Genomic DNA, 17303 nt, shown 5'->3' on the forward strand with positions numbered 1-17303 from the left:
CTTTTACCACCAGTAGAGTGGTATAACCCACTTGTTTTCAGTGATAAATCTGGACCAGTTTACTTGAAAGTGGGAGTGAAAGGGTTAATAAGCATCCCTGTATGATTCACTTTGTAGATGTCAAAATGTACAGAAACTTGCCAATCTGTTTGTTGTTTATAAATTTTGGTTTCTCTCAATATTTATCAGGATATTGATGTCCTGATGCTACTGTGGATATACAGTGAGTACATCTGTCCTCATGGTGCAGTACTGCCCTGAAGGGACCACAGTCTCCACAGAGTATCCATGTATAGCCGGCGCTTGTACAACAGTCAGCTTGGTAAAGACTCTGTCACTTATCTGGCTGGAAAGTAGTGTCTAGCTGGTAAGTTTTTGCTGGTCTGTAGAGATCTGTAGAAAAAGCATTGTGAGACTGCCATCGATAGGAAAGCTACAGACTTAATAAACTGTGGGCTTTTAGATAGTATGTCTTCGCAATGATGCTGAAGCAGACGGATATCACAACCTGACAGATTTCAATGGGCCATTTACATGTAAACTTTACATCCTGGTACTTTTGGCCTTATGTTTTATCTAAAAGTGAATCAGTATTTTTCTCTGGGGGGAAAAGGGTAGGCTCTTTCTTCTGCAAGTTACAGTGAACTACCGGTATAGCAATATGCATAATCAGCAGTATCGCTAAAGGTTAAATTCTGGAGGAATGATTTTGCTTCAAAATCGTCGTCATCAGTAGAGGAATGAACAATATTTTCAGAAAACATCAGATTTGAAAAAAGTCAAATCAATCTTTAACATTGATATTTGATGAAGGCCCAGACTTTCTAGGGTTTACTAACTCCCAAAATTTTGTTGTCTGCTCAAAATTTCTCAGATTCATAAAAACATTTTTTCTTACTTTTCAATATTCTATGGACCTGCTATTTTTAGAATGATTCAGAGCTTGACTAACTGTACTGGTATTCTTCATGCAATGACAGTCATTGAATTAGACCTGCCTGTATTATTAGATAAACCTGCAGACTGAAGAGGTAGACTCATTTAGATCAGCAACTTTCATACTCTCAACTGAAGACTGAATAGAAGTACATAAAATGGTAGCAGCTTTTGAAATCTCACTCTTTCCAAGGGCATCAACAATATCTTTAAGAAAGTTTCCCCTGGTCCATCTTCCTAGAATGCATTAAATGTATCTGTGTAACTTGCATTCCAAATATATTTTCAATATGTTTTCCCACCAGCAGTTTTACTGGAAGTACACTAAAGATTAAGATAATTGGTTGATGGTTAGATTCAATTCTATTAGACACAAATTTGCATAATTAGTTAAGATGTAGTCAATAACACTCCACCCTTACGCTTTTATACATGTAAAATTCCCTCTGTTACAATCATCAAATATTCTCCCATTAACAATTAATTCTCATTATTCCAGTATATTTGCAAAAATCTAGCAATAAAAAATAATAACCATAGAAATGCATGGTATGACCATAGAAGTTGTAGTGGGAATGCCTTCATCTTTTACATAGTTGTCACTCAAAAGAAATTCAGTGTTATCAGATTCAATATAATCAATACCAGGAGTTCTAGCATGAAAATCACCACACACAATAAATTGAAAATCTGGAATTACTCAAGAAATCTTTAAGAATTTACAGCCTCAACTCAATAGTATTGTTATTCTCATATTTAAACCCCCAATAGCTGCAAATGTGGAATAAACCGATCTCAAAATATCCTCACTTTTCCAAGAGTTTTCTTTGAATAAGACCCGTTAAAGACTGATATGTTAAATATTTGGCATTAAATTACAGTTTAGGGATTCAAAGCAGAAAGTGTAGGGAAACCATAAAACAAAAGTTCTGAAAAAATAACCATAAGATACTGCTTATGGAGCTTAAAATATACCATAGTGGCATATGCCTCACCAACAGATTCCATGACATTGTTATGATTTTCAATTTGCTCAAGCTGAACTGGATAAAAATTGTTGGGCTAAGGAGATCAAACAGTTACTTTTTTCAGTTGGAATGGGAGAAACTTGGTTGAACCAGGGGGTAGGTTGTGTTAATACAGTATTACATTATTTAAGGAAAGATTTAGAGATATTTATGTTCAAGAATGGCAAGCTAGTCTTTCTACATTTTGAAAACTTGATACTAATCTCAGGTTGAAATGTCACTTTTGTAGAGAGCATTATCTAGATGTTCTAGATGATGAATTCAGAAACTCTCTTAGTCACTTTAGAATTTCAGCACATTCATTACGCATTGACAGTGATAGACATTTACATAATGAATGCTCAGAGAGAATTTGTAATTTTTAGGATGCAAAGAATGTTGAGGATGAATTTCATTTTTGTCTAGTATGTCCATTCTACAAAGAACTCAGGGAAAAATACCTACCTCACAACATTTATCAATTTCCATCCATTGAAAAATTTAAAAATATGTTATTACAATCTGAAATGCTGCTTTATTGCACAACTTGTCAAAATGTAGTTTTTATTTAGTGAATAAAATTGTAAATGCATCTCCATATTGACACAAATAATAATAATATACAATCATGTAACAGTCAAGCACTGATTGCAAGATATTTTGTACACCTGCCTTCTAAGAGAATATATATTTATTTATTCTTGTGTACATTAAGGCTGGTGGTCTATTGTATGGTACAAAAATATGTAAGTTACAGTGGCAATTCAGACAAAAGTTCATTGAATTAAGGCTGACTGTTGAGTATTCAATGGAACGAGTGACTACACATACTGGTGATAATTCTACAAAGTAAGGGTTAGATAGGAAAATGGCCAATTTAACTGTCGTTGGTTTAAATTCAATTTTGTAACATAGTGTAGAGGGCTGTAATCAAGATATTGCCGACTAGGATCCTTTGACAAAAAAATTGTTGTAATAGCAGAATTATTGAAAAATCCACCAATTTGTCTTTGTTACTGGCTCACCATGGGCCAGTTTGGTGTTGGTTCAAATTTGCCAACTAGTAAGTGTATTGATGTTTTAAAACGTAATGTAATTTCATCTACTGTTAATATTTATTACAGGGAGTGCCATTGGAAGGGCTTGGCCAAAGGGACAGAATTGTCCTAAGCAGTCTGACAGTGAAGAAGATTGTCCTGGTGGACCGTTTACTTAAGAAGGAGCAACAGGTAGCACATTATTTGCATGACATTTGACTTCCCCATCAAGTCTCACAGCATTGGTTCAGTTTGATGTTAATTGTAAGATATGCAGTGAGCCCGGGGGGGTGGGGGGTGTATAGTCTTGATCTCCTTGGTCTCCTACCAACTCTTGACAAAGAAAACAGAACCCGTTGCCATGGATTGACCTTTTCCTTTGTCCAGTGTAGGTTGGAGATCAAGACTAATGGTTATGCTAATGAATCACGTTTTCAAATACGGATAGTTTTCAATCGGATTCGAACCCACAACATACGGCATCAGTCGCCTAGCTGAGAGGCCAGAGACAGAACCAGTCGGCTAAATCTCCACTCCCAAAAAAGAGTGGTTCAATAGCCGGCTAAGTTGTTACATTTTTCTGACTGAGACCGCTCAACACGTTGTAGAGTTCAAATTTAGAGAATGAGCTGGCCAAGTTTAATTTCAGGACTATAAATTCTTTATCTGTGGTGACTTTAATGCTAGAACTATAGAGGAATGAGACTTTATCCAAGATGATGGTCATGATTTTATTTTTCCAAACGGTATCAGTTTTTCAGATGAACAACTACCACATACTGAGATTCTCAAATAATTCTACAGTTAATGACTTTGGTAAATTACTTCTAGACTTGTGTAAAAATTCTGGTTTTAGAATTATCAATTGAAGACTGCACAGAGATAGAGGAATTGGTCATTTTACATGTATGAAACAATCTGGCGCCAGTGTTGTAGACTATGTACTTTCTGATCCTGATGACTTTGATTTGTTCAGTGATTTCTGTGTGTGTAAAAGGCCAGAGTCTGATCATATTCCAATTGAGTTCTGCTGGGTGGTTAAAAACTCTTTTATCAACCGACCAGAAGTTGATACTGCAAATGTATACTCACCCACTAGATATTGCTGGAATGAAAATTTTAGAGAAAAGTTTGATTTATTTTAGAAAAAAGAAACACAAAAATCACTTTGTGAAAATTTTCATGCCTTTCTTAATGTCAATGATGTATCTGAGTTGGCAGATATTCTTTTACAAAGGCTGTGAATTGCTACAGACTGTATGAAATGTCAAAGGTCATCACGCCCTTCTATCCATGGTAAAGGTACCTGGTTTGACAATGAATTTGGTATCAAATGAAAGAACAAGTCTACAAAACGTTGTCAAATTATTTTAATTTGTGAAGTCACCAAGTATTTTGAATAATTATATTAACCAATTTTGAGAGACTAGAAAAAAAATCCCAGACTGTATGAAAAGTCTAATGTCATATCATGTCCCTGTACCCATAGTAAAAGTATCTGTTTTGACGATGAAAGAACAAATATACAAAACATTGTAAAATTATTGCAATGTTGAGTCACCAAGTGTTTTAATAGATACAAATCAACCAATTTAAGAGATTAGAAAAAATGTTTTGTTTTGTTTTGTCCTTCTGGTAGAGCACAGCAATCTCACAAATTTACCAAGTGTCTTTGATTGCTGTGAATGCACGAAAGGCTACTTCTGTCTCGAAGGATCCACAAAACAGATGGATGTGTGTCCCTCAAGTCATGACAGTCCTTCAGGTAAGAGAAACCACAGATATTGGTGCTTCTCAAACTCATTATCATTGTATTAATGCAGACTTCAAAGATGCCACTTTATCAAAAAAAGAGCTAAACTGAACTTAAATTTTCTGATGGTCAGACTTCTTAAAGAGGAATCTCCTTTCAGATAGAATGCTCCTTGGAGACAGATGTTTGGAATCCTGAATTTTTTCAATGCTTTCCTGCTCTACTGCACATTTTACCCATTAAAGAGAAACTCTCACCATCACAGTTTTTCAATCATCAGAAATTTTATTTTTCCCTCTAGAGTTAACTCAGAGACGACACCCATTTTAAATTTTAAAATATTGGTAAATGTTGGGTGATTTTTTTCCCAAGTACCAAACTTTGCATGGTGAACCATGGCGTTTATTCTTAATTTGCTGAAAGAATGGTTGAAATAGTCATTGAGAAAAGTTTGGGCTGAAGTTTTAAGTCTTGTGCCTTTGAGTCGCATACTGCCTTTAGAAATGTAACATTATGGGAAGTATTCATATTTGAACAAATAACATGCTTTTGGATGCCACCACAGACTTCACTCCAAACATCATCAGCAAATTTCAAGTGTTTCTCAGATCCATGCATACACAGAACCATGCCTACAACTTCTATGAATGTATGTACATGTAGCTTACATCTTTCTATGTTGTATTAACAGATAGAAAATGTGGTTTCTTGAACTTGAAGCTGGTGATGATTTTCGAGGCAAAATTCTAGATGAACGTTTCAACTTTACAGTAGGTTACTATTGCAATGGTACTGGCAACGGTGATCAAACACTCTGCTTTAAGGTATACCGGTAGTACATGCCTCAAAAGTGAAAGGCTTGCTCAAACTTTCCTGAATGGAACTTTAGATAGATAGATAGATAGATAAAAATATTTATAGTGCGCCTAGTATCCATCAGGGATGCTCACTGGCACTTAACAGAATTAATCACAATAAGCTCTCTTAAATAGGTAGGTTTTGAGTCTAGACTTAAAACTTTGCACAGGCTTTCCACAACTTTCAACCATTCTCTGACAAAATCAACAATAAAATAAAAATTGGGGGTCACTGTTCAAAGTTTGGAACTAACAAATGAAATAACCCAACATTTTGCGACATTTAAAATTCAAAATGGCCACCACTCATGTGTTAACTCTATAGAAGAAAATGTAATTTTAGATTTTCAAAAAACTAAGATGGTGACAGTTTTTCTTTCTCCAAGAGCTTTAACATTAGGGGAAGGCTCCATTAACTTGGATGGTACCTGAAACCCGAGTTGCTGCCTGTCAACTCGGGTGATAAGCAGAAGACTTTTAATCCCCAAAGGTGTTAATGTTCCATTGTTGCGTTTATCTTATCTAGCTGGTGCTATGATAGGAACGTCAGGGCTGTAATGACTCACTCAATACCACGTGCACACACATATGCTTTCACATGGAACTATGTTGACAGGAAAAAGTGAACTACCCACTTTTCAATGCAAGTAATCTAGTTTCTTCTTTAATTTAGGCTCTAAACAAAGTTTTAGAAATATGGTGAAACAAAATATCGTTCTTCATTCATTTTCATTCAAGTTTCCTATTTTCGGACGCTTTACTTCAGTAACGCGCATTGATCATATATGCAAATGTGATCAGAACAGCATGGAACATTCTTTCCACGTGTCCAGCTTTTTCATGCACATTAAAACATCGTAACGTGTCCTTACTCCAAGAGCTGCGCGTATCCTGTGACATGTCCGATAAAAAGAACAAAATCAATGAATTGCTAGCCAGAAACCGTTTGTAACAGTATGGCCACTCTTACATATAAGAAAGGAGAAATGATAGAGGCAGTTGACGAGGCCGGCCGGTGGACGGTAGCACGAGTAATTGACTGTGACACAGAGCCAGAAGACAATGGAAAAATTTCAGTGACTTTCCCAGGGTGGAGTAGAAAATTCAATATGACTGTTTCACCCAAAGTCAAAAGACAAAATCCTACTCTTACGCAGAAAATCAAAGTTTTCAAGCATAGACTTTCCCTTCCGCTTATAACCACGGCCCCTCCACAAAACGCAATGTCGATCGACTTGAATATTGACACTATGATCGACCATGGATGGATTGACCTGGCGATTCAAAAGTATGAGAAAAATGAGCCTCAGTTACTTTTGGTCGCTTTACATTTGATCAAAAAGCTGCCAAACCCATCAGACAAGGCCCTACTCTTAGGCAGAAAACCAAAGCTCTCAAACATCGACTTTCTCTTCCGCGTTTGACTTTCTTCTCTTTCGCGTTTGAGAGAAACAAACGTCGGCTTTATTCGGAAATGGTCGGCTATTCGTGGGCGTAACGTCAGTCCAATGGTAAGCTACACCCGATGTGAACATCGGAATAATTCGGGCTGTAGTCGGGAAAGCAAGGTTGACCTCGAGAGCGATTCCCAGTACAGTACACGTTCGCAGATCGCGGTACTACAGGCTGATACTAGATCGCAACAAGTTCACCGCGTAAATTGCTAGACTACATATATTCACATCGGCACTTCTGAAATGTTATCTCAGGCTTGCAAGACAACAAAAATATCAAAATATTATTATCAAAACCAGAATTTCGGGGCTAGAGAGCGAAACATTGCTGAAAAGTAGCTGGTCAAAATACGGAAGTAGCCGGTCAATTTGGCCGGCATCCGGCTAAAAATGAACACGCTGCAAACAGAGAGGCTTGTTGCGATGGACAAGTAGCCTTTGGCTTTTTGACCAGAAAAATAAGTGAGTGTTCATTGATAATTCAAAGACTGGATCCGTTGACACCAAAGTTTGCTCGTGGCTTTCATTGCATTGCATGCACCTTTCCGCAGTGCCACTCATTGAGTCTGAACTGAAATTGAAAGAGTATGTTTTAGTAAAAGTCCTGTTTTGTTGTGCTGATTTTTGCTACCGTACTTTCTTTTATAGGGTTATTAACATTCATACAAAGCAAAAAAATCGTCAGTTTGTCTCCTTTCGATCGTACAGAGATATTGTGTGACAGGAAAACTTTAGTTCAAAGGGCAATGATCTTTTATGGGGTTCACATCTAGGCCCAGGGCCGGCCAGAACTAATCCGGCAGAATGTGAGAAGATAAGCTAATCTTTTGTCCGCATTCACATTACGTTCAACGCTGTCCTAGCCTAGATCATTTGGTAGCGTCTAGCCGACCTTTGACCTTATACAGGTCAACATACATTCATCAGATACATTCCAGTTCCTACATAGAAAATCATGTCATCCAAAATCAACCTTCAAGGGCCTAATCGAAGGCGAAACATTAAGGTACATGAGGACATGTAACAATGAAGAAGACTTCAACAACAAAGTCAAAACATTTAATGAAAAGCTATTACTGCGAGAATATCCACAACAAGAAATATCAAACATCAATGCGGAAACAAATTACGCTACACGAAGAACACATTTAAATCACAAACAAACGCACAACAACAACACAAATAAATTGATATTTGCTACCAAATATAGTCCACACATCAAAACAAAAGACATCAAACAAGCACTCCTGAAGAACTGGGAAGAAATAGAAAAAGACCAAACACTAAATAATTTATTCACAATGAAACCGATCATCGCTTACAAAAGAAATCCAAACATTGGCGACACACTCATAAATGCACAAGTACACAATCTTAGAGAAACGACCGAACAAAATGAAACACAACAAACTGACCCGAACATAAGTACTCTAGCCTCCTTGCTGGATGAACAAAACACTGACAATAATTAAACCAGGAACATTGAAACATAAATCTAAGGAGAGCAATCTCCAAAGAAAAGCGACTGAGGAAGAAACCACACACTGGTTTCGAAATGTAGCGTCAAAGGATCACCCTGTCATTCGACAGCCAGATTACGGCTACGTCTCGCCATGGCTTATATCTACACCAATAGCCAAACACACAAAATCAAACACAAACACAGAGAACAAAAAAATAGTGTAGGCCATGTGTGCAGCCGCTTTGCCTTTATTACAAACGCTGTGAGATGATATTGTAGGCGATTCGATCCCTTGAGTGCCGTCCATTAGACTTTTCACCATATCTTCGTTCCAAATGCCTAAAAGACACTTGATTTCTTCCATAGCCCAGTTGACTCCTCGACTCGCCATGTCTAAAATGATACTGAATCGTCGAATAGGTCAAAGACTACACTGCATGTCAACTACAGAGGGCGTCAACTGGGACCTGAGTCGGACAAAACGCGTTCACATACGCTGTTTACTGCTCGGCCAGAGACCTGGGTCGGCCACAAACCACCCCTCTCAACTAGGACAGAAATTGTCCGGACAGTGGCCGGCCAGAACCGTTCACACCTGTTTTTTTGGTCGGCCACGAACCTGGCTAGGACAAGGACCTAGTCTTTTTTGGCTAATGTGAACGGCTCTTTTGTGAACGTATATCCTCAACCAGCTTAAGGTAGCTACATACCTTTTAGACACTTTCAGATTTTTATTTTTTTCTCAATTGAACACGTCCCAAACCCCAATAAAGTATACATTTTCTGAAAGCCCTGATATAGAGCTATCCGACCAAGCACAGTACACGGTCATTATTTGCAGAGGAGTCACGTGACAAGCGTTTTGCTGAACCTTCCAAAAACCGGTTTTTCCCGCCTTATGCGAACACGCTGCAAGATTTCCGGTTGGAATTTCTTCATTGACAAGCCTTGACAATATCCTTCAAAACGGTGTCTGGGATTTTCTTTGTATGCCTTTGTTTTTTTTTAATGCGCTCTTAAAGGTGTTAGATGAAGGTGCTTTTCAAGGAATTTTAATTATCACGCCATATAATTTGAATGGAGCCTCCGGGACAAAAATCGCAGACACGGTTTTGAAGGATATTGTCAAGGCTTGTCAATGAAGAAATTCTAACCGGAAATCTTGCAGCGTGTTTGCATAAGGCGGGAAAAACCGTTTTTTTGAAGCTTCAGCAAAACGCTTGTCACGTGACTCTTATGCAAATAATGACCGTGTACTGTGCTTGGTCGGATAGCTCTATATCAGGGCTTTCAGAAAATGTATACTTTATTGGGGTTTGGGACGTGTTCAATTGAGAAAAAAATAAAAATTTGAAAGTGTCTAAAAGGTATGTAGCTACCTTAAATAGCTTTTCGTATGCAAAATCTGCGTACGTTAATTAACTGCTGGTATTGTTTAAACAGCTTTTTATTGAAAGGGATTCTATAGTACCATTGTTTTTGTAAACTCTTCATGCAATTTTATGAACTAAATGATGACCTCAAAGTAACAGCAAGTGCTGGACGGCACTTTTAACGCTGGTCGGAAATCTGGAGTGCCAGACAGACCAGAGCCGTCATCAAGTTAAGCGCCAACCGGCGTGGGCTATGCTAAAAGTAGTTCCGGCAGTGCTAATGTTTTGTTTACACTAAAAGATAATCTGTTCGCATACGTTGACATAGAGATTAATCCTCTGATAACCAACTCAGGTTACTCAGGTACTTCTAAGTTAATGGAGCGTTCCCCTCATTAAGTGGCACTACCACTTGGTAACGTGTTCAGTTCAGTCCTGGAGTTCAGTGAATGGCATTGGCACTGAGACGGGACTGCATGCAATGAAAGTCACAAGAAGGCTGTTATGTCAATGGGTCCAGTTTTTGAATTAAATGAACAAACACTGACTTGTTTTTCTGGCAAATAAAATGTTAATTGTCGGTGACAACCAGCTTTTCTGTTTGTTATTTTTCCATTCTCAAAAATGACTTACAAAAAGCAATTGGAGCAAAGCTGACATTGAGAAACTCTGCATTCAAAACATGGCTGAGACCAGTCCGACCTCCTAAGTTGTTCGTTTTAACTCTACTGAGTCTGAGTGCGAGACTACAAGACCAGCTTGGTCACTAGAAAAAGACAGCTAACTGGTAAATTTGCATAGGGCAATGTTGATCCAAACTTTACAGTGGTTAGCATTAGAGATGATATAAGCACAGTAAAAATGTGACAAACAAGAAAGTTATTTTCTTCAGAAGCTACAAAACATTCCTTTATAACTACTAAAGATTTTTTATTGCTTTGTGGAAGTGCACATAGTTCAGTTAAAAATGAAAAAATCCCTTGCCGGTACAATGGAAATGGCTAGCTGTTGATATTATGCTTGAAGGTATTTCAAGTCTTAAGATAGTAAACATACAGAATATGTGAAAACAAACATATAGAATACTGTAGCATACAAAATATGCCTACCATGCCTACAACTTCTATGAATGTATGTACATGTAGCTTACATCTTTCTATGTTGTATTAACAGATAGAAAATGTGGTTTCTTGAACTTGAAGCTGGTGATGATTTTCAAGGCAAAATTCTAGATGAACGTTTCAAATTTACAGTAGGTTACTATTGCAATGGTACTGGCAACGGTGATCAAACACTCTGCTTTAAGGTATACCGGTAGTACATGCCTCAAAAGTGAAAGGCTTGCTCAAACTTTCCTGAATGGAACTTTAGATAGATAGATAGATAGATAGATAACAATATTTATAGAGCGCCTAGTATCCATCAGGGATGCTCACTGGCACTTAACAGAATTAATCACAATAAGCTCTCTTAAATAGGTAGGTTTTGAGTCTAGACTTAAAACTTTGCACAGGCTTTCCACAACTTTCAACCACTCTCTGACAAAATCAACAATAAAATATAAATTGGGGGTCACTGTTCAAAGTTTGGAACTAACAATGAAATAACCCAACATTTTGCAACATTTAAAATTCAAAATGGCCACCACTCATGTGTTAACTCTATAGAAGAAAATGTAATTTTAGATTTTCAAAAAACTAAGATGGTGACAGTTTTTCTTTCTCCAAGAGCTTTAAAGTGGCACTACCACTTGGTAACGTGTTCAGTTCAGTCCTTGAGTTCAGTGAATGGCATTGTCACTGAGACGGGACTGCATGCAATGAAAGTCACAAGAAGGCTGTGATGTCAATGGGTCCAGTTTTTGAATTAAATGAACAAACACTGACTTGTTTTTCTGGCAAATAAAATGCTAATTGTCGGTGACAACCAGCTTTTCTGTTTGTTATTTTTCCATTCTCAAAAATGACTTACAAAAAGCAATTGGAGCAAAGCTGACATTGAGAAACTCTGCATTCAAAACATGGCTGAGACCAGTCCGACCTCCTAAGTTGTTCGTTTTAACTCTACTGAGTCTGAGTGCAAGACTACAAGACCAGCTTGGTCACTAGAAAAAGACAGCTAATTGGTAAATTTGCATAGGGCAATGTTGATCCAAACTTTGCAGTGGTTAGCATTAGAGATGATATAAGCACAGTAAAAATGTGACAAACAAGAAAGTTATTTTCTTCGGAAGCTACAAAACATTCCTTTATAACTACTAAAGATTTTTTATTGCTTTGTGGAAGTGCACATAGTTCAGTTAAAAATGAAAAAAATCCCTTGCCGGTACAATGGAAATGGCTAGCTGTTGATATTATGCTTGAATGTATTTCAAGTCTTAAGATAGTAAACACCCTTACCGAAATTTTAGGCCTCCCGCAAACTGTTACTGCAAATTTGCCGCAAGCTTTGCAGTAAATTTGCAGCAAACTATTTGCCGCAAATATGCGGGTGGTTCATTTTTCAGATGCAAATTAGGTTTCTTGTGAACTTGCTGCAAATATGCAGCAAACTCCCTGCCGCAACGTTGCTGCAAACTCTTTGCAGCAAATTTGCGGCACAATCCTTGCAGCAAACTTGCGGCAAATTAATTTGAATGTTACTGAAAATTTGCCGCAAACTCCATACAGCAAATTATTTTATTTGCGCTGACCATTGTTTCTCGTGAAACTGGTATTTCAGAGTTTAGTGGATAAAAAAAACACATCTTGTGCTGTCCACAGTCCGCCAATGTATAAATATTATTTATCCAACTAAACTCTGAAATACCAGTTTCATGAGAAACAATGGTCAGGCGTCAGCGCAAATAAAGTTATTATAAACAAAAAGATGACAGAGAAAAAAAGGTTAAATTCAATTGTGGTACAATTTATTTTATATGCCATGTTCATTTCATGCCACATAAGTGTCATGATGATGTCAAGATTTTCTTTTGACTTGAGAAGTTTCATGTAACATTTACATTACTGTCAAAGGCTGCGATTTGGCTTTCTGTTCTCTGAATTTCTTGTCCCCTTTAGTGTACCAGCAATGGATTCTGAAAATATAAATCGTTCAGGGAAGAGTGTAAGTCTTTACCGTTTGACCAAACATTGTAAATTTCATGAAAGAAATCGATAATTATTTGAAAATGAGACAAAATGAAGTTGAAAAATTGAAGCAGAAAATGCATAAATATTCATGATCGAAATTAAATTAATAATGATTAAAATGTCCGACAGCGGACAACTCGCTGTATGTTGTTTACTTACACGACGGCGACAATCTGCAAAAATCTCAGCACTTACTGTTAGTAAGTAACTGTTGTGAAACGAAAGTGAATTCAGTATGAATCAGTACTCAACGAAAATTTATCTTTAGGTAAAGATTGCAATACAACGATTACAGAACATAATTATAGCGATCGATGTACATACGAACGGTACATTGACTTACATTTCTGAACGGCTTGCAGACGCTGGACGATTCCCGGTCCGGTTGCAGGTCTCATCTCACCGTGCTGTGTGTAAATACCGTACTCAGAAAATATAGTCGGCATCTTTACTGCCGCTCGCGTTCACAAATTTAGAACTCCGCCTGTCCCTGGTACTGTATACACGTTTTTGCAACTATGTGATATCATTTGGCTGGCGATTCCATAGAAAGATCACGAAATTGTCCACTAGAAAACTCCCTGCTCACAAGTACGCAGCCGACACTGGCCGATGGTACTAAAATCTAACTTCGCGCCGATCAAGCCTCATGACGATAACGGAATTGCGATCTATAAATCATTACGCGATTGATAATGTAGTCCCGTTTGTAAATGCTGGAATTGACTCTACATCATCGTCGTAAACCACGCGCCTCTTTACGGCAACAGCTCAGCGCTACCCGTCAAGAGATTGATTTTTGCGCAGGTCAGCAGAGCGGAAATCATTGCTCTGGCAAGCGAGAATGCTCTACATCTGCACCAATCCGTTATATTTCATACCTTATATAGCATTTAATTTATTAGTTTAATGAAAATGGTTATTTTTATCATAGAAAGACTAAAAAGAGAGTAAAAATTATTTCAGCACGAAGAATCAATATCAATGCGCGAACTGACCTTGATGAACCGTGACCGGAGAGTGTAAACATGTCGGCTGCTCGCAGCTGATACACAGGACGTGTTGGACGTTGGTGAAGCAGCGCTTTGAATTTTCATACAGCGACTCGGGATGGAGTGTAATCCTAAACCTCAAATTTGTACTCGGCAATATAACTCTAACGCTGAAAACATGGACAAAAGCCTTTTACCTCGACCCATGTTATCAGAAGGCGAGATTTTGTCAGCGGCATCGATGGGACAGACTGTATTATTAAAGCTGCAGTGCATTGTACGTACCGTATACTTGTACTATATTGATGGGATGAATAGCTTGGAGCACAGCCACTACTCTGCTTGGAGGTAGTAGCGGAAACATTACTGTACAGATTTGCAGTAACAAAAGTCTACGACGTGTCCTTACAGACCATCATCAAACGCACATTTCGTTCGAAACTGTTTGCATTTTGGTATCATTCGCAGAAAATACAGGGTGTAACTTGCAAGACAGACAAGTCCCTGTTTCAAAAATTTGTTTCCCTAAAATTCAGTTTTCGATCCAACCATAATTTACCCAACCAGATTGTCAAAGGGCACTTTTATTACATCATGTCACTACAGTATATACTATAGATGCACTCTATATCCATGCAATGCTTTCACCAGCATAACTGAAGCTGTTCATTATCTAGCATTACCAGTTATTATAATTTAAAAAGTGAATTGTCTGTTATGAAATAAAGGAACATAAAATATAAATGAAAGATCAATTTTATGTTGCTTACACATGACTGGTCACGAAGTGCAACAGTACTCAGTGTGTAGTGTGTACTCCCTGGTAATGAAATAGTGGGAAATATGTCAATCATGTGTTGCTGCATATTTGCAGCAATAATCTGGTTTGCCGCAAATTTGCAGCAAACTGACTTAAGGGTTTGCAGGAGGGTCACATCTACCTGCAAACTTCTGCAACTCCTTCCTGCAAGCTATATGCTTGCTGCATATTTGCAGCAAACTTACGGCAAATTTGCAGTAGAAATAATTTTCGGTAAGGGCATACAGAATATGTGAAAACAAACATATAGAATACTGTAGCATACAAAATATGCCTACCATGCCTACAACTTCTATGAATGTATGTACATGTAGCTTACATCTTTCTATGTTGTATTAACAGATAGAAAATGTGGTTTCTTGAACTTGAAGCTGGTGATGATTTTCGAGGCAAAATTCTAGATGAACGTTTCAACTTTACAGTAGGTTACTATTGCAATGGTACTGGCAACGATGATCAAACACTCTGCTTTAAGGTATACCGGTAGTACATGCCTCAAAAGTGAAAGGCTTGCTCAAACTTTCCTGAATGGAACTTTAGATAGATGGATAGATAGATAACAATATTTATAGAGCGCCTAGTATCCATCAGGGATGCCATTTATCTAATCGTCTCAAAACGGACGAACTACGAGCAGACCTATGAGCTCGTACGAGCGAAGTACGAGTGACGTAATGTGCCGTACTTTCAAAGTGGGTAGGTCCTACTACTGACTTTGCAGCACTATATTTATAACACTGTTGACAAAATCTCAACAACAATAAATTGTGGGTTCATCGTAATTGGTATTGCATGCATTAGTGAATTTTCAAAAATGACATTCATAATTGCATATATTTCAACTTGGGTAGCAAGAAAACCGACGACTCTGAGTGACTGGCATTAGGCGTTCGTTCGTGTGCAAACATCGCGTGCAAGTTACAGACGATGGGCGGTACGGTGGGAGTAGGCAATAATAGCGATAAACAAAACTGCCAGTTAAGCCTACCCGGGATATTGTAATACATACGTCATCCACCCTCTGATGTGATTTTCCTCTAATTAACGCCAAATAAATAAATATATTTGTAAAAATACATTATTACGTCGACGCCGACTTCATTGACGTTGACAAATCGACGTCAGCATTTATACTACGACTGATGCCTGGAACTTATCTACCGAACTGAGTGCAGCTAGGTAAGTTTGGAATGTGATGAGTTGGTTTTGAGTGATGTTTTTTTGTTGGTTTTGAGTGATGTTTTTTTGTTGTTGAGGAGCGCGAACGAACGAATTGAATATGGAAGTATCAAGCATCGATATCTTGTATGGCTTCTGCAAGTTCCGCGATGACAAACAGGAATATTGACCCCACAGTGACCTGACTTTACCATTATTCAATAGGCGGGGCCGTATTCTCAACAATACACACCAATAATAGTGTGGTTCCGATAATGTGCTTTTTCAAAACTTGAAGTTGAATGCGAGGTCAGAAAAATATGAGTCTTTAAAATCATTGTTGAGTAGAGGTCATTTTCAAATAGACTGCACAACATGAGGTACACACGGGTGCCACAAAAACACCAGCCAACTCATAAAATCCTTCATATTATTCATTGTACACTGTGATTAAAATAATGTGGTGATCAGATTATTTCGAGGTCATAAGCTGACTCGCGAGCCACGCAGGTTTTATGTCTGTGAAATCATTGCACTTTCGAATTCGAGAAAGTAAAAAAGATTTACAACGGCGGTAGGTTCAAGTGCATTACAACCAATCGAGGTCTCTTCCATGATGTTCGGACATTGCAACCTCTTCTTTGGTTCTTCTTTAACAGCTTACTGTTACAATCGACGTCTGCAAAAAAAGTCTACCATCGTGGCGTATAATAAGTCAGAGAGTGTCGCGTCGTCTCCAGTCTTGACCCGTACGTACAGACTCGTCCGAAAGTCAAAGCCTAAAAGTATTCCTCCCCACTGCACTGAACCCGCTCTCACGACCAAAAAAAATAATCATACGAAGTTCACACCCGCTCCTACTTCCGAGTTTCGAATATACACAGAAAATGTGTCTAAGTGTTCGTTTGTCGTAAAATCTTTTCACATAAACAAAAATCTTTCATCCATGGAATACAACATAGTCCTAAGCGTATTCATAAAAAATTAGGTCAAAAGGCATGTGTGACTTATAGCTTGCATACGTCACTCGTAATATGAAAGTACGAGCCAGTACTTCTGCTCGTACAATGTCAATTTCGAGACAATTACATACCTCGTCTGTCTGTATGTATGTCTGTATGTATGTATGTATGTATGTATATATGTATGTATGTATGGTTGTATGGTTGTACATGTACCATATGTATGTATGTATGTATGTATGTATGTATGTATATGTATGTATATATGTATGTATGTAGGTAGGTAGGTATGTAATTGTATGTATGCATGTATGTATGTATGTACCGGTATAATGTACCGGTATGTATGTATATGTGTGTG

General features: G+C 37.8%; 2 long non-coding RNA genes across 2 annotated transcripts in view; one reads left to right on the plus strand and one right to left on the minus strand.

Moving 5' to 3' along the window:
- The window catches only part of LOC139134103 (uncharacterized), a 37862-nt gene that overhangs the window by 11435 nt on the left and 9124 nt on the right, over positions 1-17303 (plus strand). The window contains exons 3-5 of the long non-coding RNA XR_011552718.1: positions 190-367; positions 3068-3172; positions 4620-4745. This is a non-coding gene — a long non-coding RNA (uncharacterized lncRNA). The remainder of the gene's footprint in view (positions 1-189; positions 368-3067; positions 3173-4619; positions 4746-17303) is intronic.
- Positions 12766-13666, minus strand: LOC139134101 (uncharacterized). Its single transcript, XR_011552717.1, has 2 exons — positions 13354-13666; positions 12766-12955 (listed from the first exon to the last, which is right to left on the minus strand). It is a non-coding gene; the product is annotated as an uncharacterized lncRNA (long non-coding RNA).

This window comes from Ptychodera flava, chromosome 5 (genome assembly GCF_041260155.1).
Source record: "Ptychodera flava strain L36383 chromosome 5, AS_Pfla_20210202, whole genome shotgun sequence".
Taxonomy (NCBI): domain Eukaryota; kingdom Metazoa; phylum Hemichordata; class Enteropneusta; family Ptychoderidae; genus Ptychodera; species Ptychodera flava.